Source organism: Rhagoletis pomonella, unplaced genomic scaffold (assembly GCF_013731165.1).
Source record: "Rhagoletis pomonella isolate Grant_MI unplaced genomic scaffold, Rhpom_1.0 Rhpom_scaffold_01350, whole genome shotgun sequence".
Lineage (NCBI taxonomy): Eukaryota > Metazoa > Arthropoda > Insecta > Diptera > Tephritidae > Rhagoletis > Rhagoletis pomonella.
The window spans coordinates 28,154-34,690 of NW_023459904.1; the positions used below are offsets into that span (position 1 = coordinate 28,154).

Genomic DNA, 6,537 nt, shown 5'->3' on the forward strand with positions numbered 1-6,537 from the left:
CGAAATAGATATAGACAAATGTATACATAAATGATCAGAATGAAAAGAGAGTCGATTAAGCCACGTCTGTATGTCCGTTCGTCCGTCCGTCTGTCCGTGTACACGATAACTCGAGCAAAAATTGAGAGGTTACCTTTTATCCAAGGTAGATTGCTATTGAAAATGGGCGAAATCGGACAATAACCACGCCCCCTTTTCATATAACGGTATTTTCGAAAAATGCAAAAACCATTATATTTCAGTAAATATTTATCCAAATTGATGAAAATTAGTATATGAAGTAGAATTTTTGTACAAAATATTATTATTATGAAATTTTTGGAAAAGGGGTGCGACCCCGCCCACTTATGGTGAAATACTGTATCTTAGTAGCTGCTTTAAAATCCTTACCAAACTCTGTACGAGCCTTGCTTAGGAAGCAACTAAGAAATTTGCTGAAAATCATTGAAATTGGGCAATAAATAGCCACGCCCACCGCCCATATAACGGTAATTTACAGAGGCATGAAAACTGAAGCTAATTGACTCAAAATCGATTATTGAAATTACCACTGAGAAAAAAATTAGACTATTATAAATTGTTGGATTTTACGCGTGGCGCCGCCCACTTATGACCACAAATGTGTATCTCGGTAACCGATTTGTCAACTATTACCAAACCTTGGTACGAAAAAGCAATTCATTGAAAATAATGCAAATCCGATTAAATTGGCCCGGTTTCCCGTATAACGGTAATTTTCGGATATACGAAAACTCCTATATTTCAATAAATGACGTCGTTAATTTACTCCAAGTTAATACTTACAACAATCTTTTAACAATAAATAAGACTGTTTTATACTTTTAGGTAGTTTAACGAAAGTTGGAACGACAATAGTTGATAACTGCGTCGTGTATATAAAATTCGGTTTCGACCGAACTTATCTTCACTTGTTGGTATGCAGATTTATAGCTTATTAAATGCTGGCATAATAAGGTGAAAGTCTTAAGTTGCTCAAAAATCGCGTTGATTTTTAATAATTCCACAAATCTACCATGTAGTTTGAACGAGTACTTTCAATTCATTCATTTAGTATTCTGGCTCGGAATCGTAAACAGCTAACAACATATATATATAAGTACGGCATTCTGAGAGTACATTGATCGACCAACAGCGGCCTGACCCTGTTTAGGTCCGTGAATATCTAAAACGTTGTTCGTCGATGGGAAAATATCTCCTCCGCATTCTTCCTCTTAGGGATAGCATAATGTCAAACACACTCAAACTCGATTTCAGTTAGGCGTTTTACCTGCAAAGGATGGAGTCATCTTAGAGCCTGCTCAAGCCTTAGAACTCACCGACAATGGACCACGTTATTTGTGACCTCGTGCTGTTCTAACCAAACAAATAACATGGCTGCCTCAGTGACGCACAACACACATAACGCACCGGTCCTACCAAATACCCAGACTGCCCCAATGGACGACCGAAGGTCAACTGAGCGACGCAACCACAACATGACCACCTTACAACATAACACAACCACAAACCCACCTACACGCTGCGGCAACTCACGAGCGAGGACAAACCAACAGCGCCTAGTTTCTCAGACTTTAAGTTAGGTGTGTCGGTCCAGGATATACCGTAATGCGATATCAGTCAGATGCAATTCCTGTTTTGGCTGGCGCCACTTGAGAAGGAACGAGCAACAACTTCCTTGTTGCAGTGCTGCACAAGCACTTCTGCGGTGCAGCCTACTACCACCACAAGGCGTGCTGCCAACAGCATCATACGGAACAAATGTCCGGCAGGCAATACCATACCTCACTAACACCCCATATTGCGATCAGTGTCCCAAGGCATAAGAAAATATTACAATTCAACTGTAATGGACTCCTGAATAAAATCGATACTCGAATACTGATAGTTGCGGTCCAAGAGACGAAGCTGCATAGGAATTCAACGTGGTTCAACTGTGCCAGATATAACCTGCGCCATAAACACTAAGATAACTCGAGGTCTTAACCAGAACCACCCTTGTGAGGACAGTCTTAGTAGCATTGGATATGTCATAGACGTTTGACAGAGTCTTCCTCTCCATTCTACTAGAATAGAGCATGGCGTCCTCTCTCTCTGAGTGCTAGACATTAGTCTACCAAGAAAAATATAACAAAGGTGTCCTTTGCGCGCCTCTATTTAATACAATATCTCGAAGATTCCTCAACCACCAGAGGGAGTCTCCATTATCTCTTATGCTCCCGACTGCTCGATAATGGCGTGCGGAATTGGTTTTTGTATGTATTTGGTTTAAAGAAAAACGATAATCTCTCATCTATGCGTAATTATAAACTTGGCTGTGATTTACAAAATTTCCTGAACGCGCGTTATTGCATTTTTATGTTCAAATTATCTATCGCGAAGAGCCCGGAATATCTGTACAATAAATTTAAGTTCTCAAAGAGTACACGTTCGCCAGGTCTCATTCTTCCGAGATTTAACTGTTTATGCACTTCAAGACTGTTTTTTTTATTAATGCGGCAAGGCTCTGGAACCCCCTTCCACTGTCCTTGAAGAACGCGTCGCACATTGGCAACTTCAAAAAACTTATATTTCCCTTTTTTTTCTTCCGAGCGTGATCAATATAATATCAATCAATATAAGCTTACCTTTTTTATTTTAGAATATATGATTTGCAATTCAACATATGCATTACCTTATCTATATTGTATTATTAATTATCAGGGAACGGATTTTTAGGACCTAAAAACCTATAAAAAAGGCAAAATAAAATAAGGAAATAGGCTGGAAAAGGCAAAATAAAATAGCGAAAAAGGCAGGAAAAGGCACTAGGTGTTGCAAAAAAGGCAAAAAAAGGCAAAATAAAATAGCGAAAAAGGCAGGAAAAGGCACTAGGTATTGCAAAAAAAGCAAAATATGGCACTAAAAAAAGACAGAAAATACAAAGAACAATGAAAAAATAAATTTATTTTAGAAATGTTTATATTACAAGTAAAAAGAAAAACTATGAACTAGTTTCATTATATGAAAAATTTGTACTTTGAATCTTTGACTATTTTATCCTTTCGAGTTTCTAACCAATAAAACTTTAATCTGTATAGTTGTAGTAACATTGAACTACAAGATGCATTTTGAAGTTTTCTGGCAGCATTTTCATTCGATTTTCGCGAACAAAAGCCTTGAATGTACTAAATGTGCGCTCGACGTAAGTTGATACAAGTGGAGCCCAATTTAAATATGGAAAGTTTGAAACGTTCATATTATCAGGAATAAGGGCGTTTTCCTCGCCCTTTACGCTTAACGCTTCTATAAGCCGCACGGGCATGTGTTTATTTTTTAATCTTAAAAAAAAAATTTTAAATGCTATAATAACTTTTTTAAAGGTAGAAAAGGCAAGAAAAGGCAAATATCTTAAAAAAGGCAAAAAAAGGCAAATAGCTTAAAAAAGGCAAAAAAAGGCAACATCAAATGTGTATATATGGAATCAGGTAAAGCTAAATTATGGACATTCTTAATCGAATATACTCTATCTCTTTAGCAGAAAAAAAGGTAATTTCCATAAAATCCGTTCCCTGTTAATTATTATCTGTACTTTTTATTTTATTTTTGTCATATGTTTTTATCATTGTGCAAGTAAAGATTGTATCTAAATGCACTAATGTTTTCAATCTAATATAAAATAAATAAATAAAAATGTAAATGTACTAAATACTTGCTATTTACTCAGTGTAAAAATAAATAATTTCGGGTTTTTTGATACTGTTTCGTGATGTTTAAGATTTTCGAAACTATAACGAGGTTTCGAATTTATTTCGTGATATTTATGGATTCCAGGGACAATTCCGGGATTTTCGGGCATATTTTAAGATTTTCGACTTCGAGGTCTCTAGAATTTTTGGCGTTCTCGGAACTATTTCGAGATTTTCGAGATTTTTAGAATTCTAGGCCCTATTTCTATAATTATAACGGTAACAATAAGTATATCTATAAAATTATCGACAAATATAACGATTGCAAAATAAGTTTAACGATATTAAGATCCAGAAATATAGCGAGAATTCCGAATAGTAAAAATAATCACGGAGGAGTCCCGGAAATCTGGAATTAGTATCGAAAGTTGCGAGAACCCCGAAATAGTCTTAAACATCCTAATTTAGTTCCGAGAATACTGAAAATCTCTAAAATCCCAAAATAGTTTCCAAATTGATGTAAGGTCTGGTAGGATCAGGTGTGGTGAGTTTAAATGAGGTATAATGAGTTTGTGTCTGGTGAGTTGATTTAAGGTGAGGCGAGGTAAGTTGTGGTAAGGTGTGTTGATGTGAGTGTATGTAATGTCAATTTCGTTTCTACCGAAAACTGCAACCTCCTCTTTGCCCTCTACGCACAAACACTAAGAAGGGTGATGAGAAAGCAAATTTTTTTGTAAAAACGAAAACGCCATAAGTTAAAATGTTAATTGTTTCAATTTTTCCTATATCATAAAGTATATTTAGCTTGAAAGTTGGGCCAATGTACATAAAATGCAACTGATAAACTATTTATTTTGTAAGAATTTAGCCATCTATACTAAATACCTTAGTACTTCAGTGAAAGTATTTTGTATCCACACCACAGTATTTTTTGTTCTTTAGTATCCAGCAGCTCTAAGTTATTTTTTAATTTAGTTGTTTAGTTTCTAACAGCTCCTAAATACCTAAGTACTTCTTACTTGAGTATTTAAGTATTTGAGTATTTAGTACCCACTTTACTTTACTCTACTTGTACTGCACTTTAAATACAAAAGTACTTAACTTAGTATGCCCATCACTGCTTTAAACAATGCAGCGCCCGTGTGGTCGCCGGTAACTAGCGGGACGCAGTGGATGAAGCTACATACCTGCCAAAGACTCCGGCCATGAGATGCCTTGTGATGTCGCTAGAACACGAGCTAACTAAATGACGAGGCGCAAAATGCTCCCCGCAAGAAGCGTAGCGTTCATAAAACAACCTCTGGACTCGACAGCGTACCGACTGGCCATAAACGGCATTCATGCTTTGTTACCAATGGTTACGGTGGACAGATTTCTGTGGCCAAAAATCGGGACATTTCTAAATTGTCGAATCCGAACAAACAATTTTGTTTTTAGAATAAACATCTTTTAATAAGTTTTATTTAAAACAAAACAAAGGGAGAAAAAACTTGAAAAACGATCGCAAAAATATATACTAGGGCGGGTCGAAAATCAAATTTTTCTCAAATCCCTTGGTAATAGTGAAAATATGTTGTATCATGAAGTGAACAACAAGCCTGCAAAATATTAGTCTTTTATTTTAATTGTAAGAGCCCGCGCATCGACCGCCAAGTGACCCATAGTGCACACTAGTCGAATAAGACCAATTCTTGTTAAAAATTCTGGGTTCAGCAAAAAGATTTGGTGCATATTATTAGATAATGAATCCGTTAACGCAAAAGATAAAGTCAAATATAATTTCTCGTAGCCCTTTAGCTTATGGTTAATCTCAAATGTATCTGTTTTTAATAAAATTTTAATTGTTCTCTTGATAATTGCACTGGCCTTTAGTCGAAAGATGTAAAGAACAGCATTAATATTGCTGGCGTGCATTTAGGTCGCTGATTCCAAATATTCTAACCTTTTTTTTAAATATTAGCTATAGTTTGCGAATTTTTGTAAATTTAGGAACAATTTCGGTAGCTCTAATAGAAAAGCCTTTACTTTCCATCATCGTGGAAAAGTTTTGTTTATGCAAATGAGTATGGAAACACTTAACAGACACAACTTCTGGAAACACTAATTAGTTTACATATGTTTATGCATACAATAAAAGAATTGCAAATGTAGGAAAATGAAAAAAAAATTGTTCAACATTTTTTTTTTTATTTCAAAATAATTTGTTTATAATCTGAATGATTCTCATCATATTATTATCATAAATCAGTAATAGTAAGTCTCGCCTTCAATTTGGAAATTATTACGTACCGATCGAGTAACATTTACCAAAGTTATATCGAAAAACTTAGGCGGATCTCAAGTTTTTTTCTAAAAAAATTCCTCTTCAATTGTATAAATAACCTTTAAATGAAAGAACCGGATTACAGAAAAGTGTGCCAAGGAGTGACTTTTTTCGTTCAAGCTGAATGCAAAGGAATATCGTCCAATTGGAGAGTGCTCAAAAGGATTTCCCAAGATATGTTAAAGACTATTGCATTTACCTACAGTAACTTTTTCACATAATGGAGTTAACTAAAATATTTATGTATATCTAAACACTTATTGCACGCCCCCTACTTTCATATAACGGCAAATTTAGAAACCGCGAAAAATGTGCTTCTTCGGTGACTAATTAAACAATTCCGCACCAATTTTCAAGAGAACATAAAAGAACTTAAAATGGTCGTTTCTCGCCCTAATTATATTATGTTAATGTTTGTAAATACTTATATGCTTGAAACTACTATCAATTTATCAAACGATTCACCACGATCTTGAAAACTGACCAAATCGGCGTGACCAAGCCCATGGTCCTTTTACTATTATATAA

The 6,537-nt window shown here is 35.3% G+C and overlaps 1 long non-coding RNA gene across 1 annotated transcript; it reads left to right on the forward strand.

Annotated features, from left to right (window-relative positions):
- Window positions 1-275: 275 nt before the first annotated feature.
- Window positions 276-2,084, forward strand: LOC118752256. Its single transcript, XR_004994660.1, has 2 exons — window positions 276-975; window positions 1,041-2,084. It is a non-coding gene; the product is annotated as an uncharacterized LOC118752256 (long non-coding RNA).
- The last annotated feature ends 4,453 nt before the right edge of the window (window positions 2,085-6,537 follow it).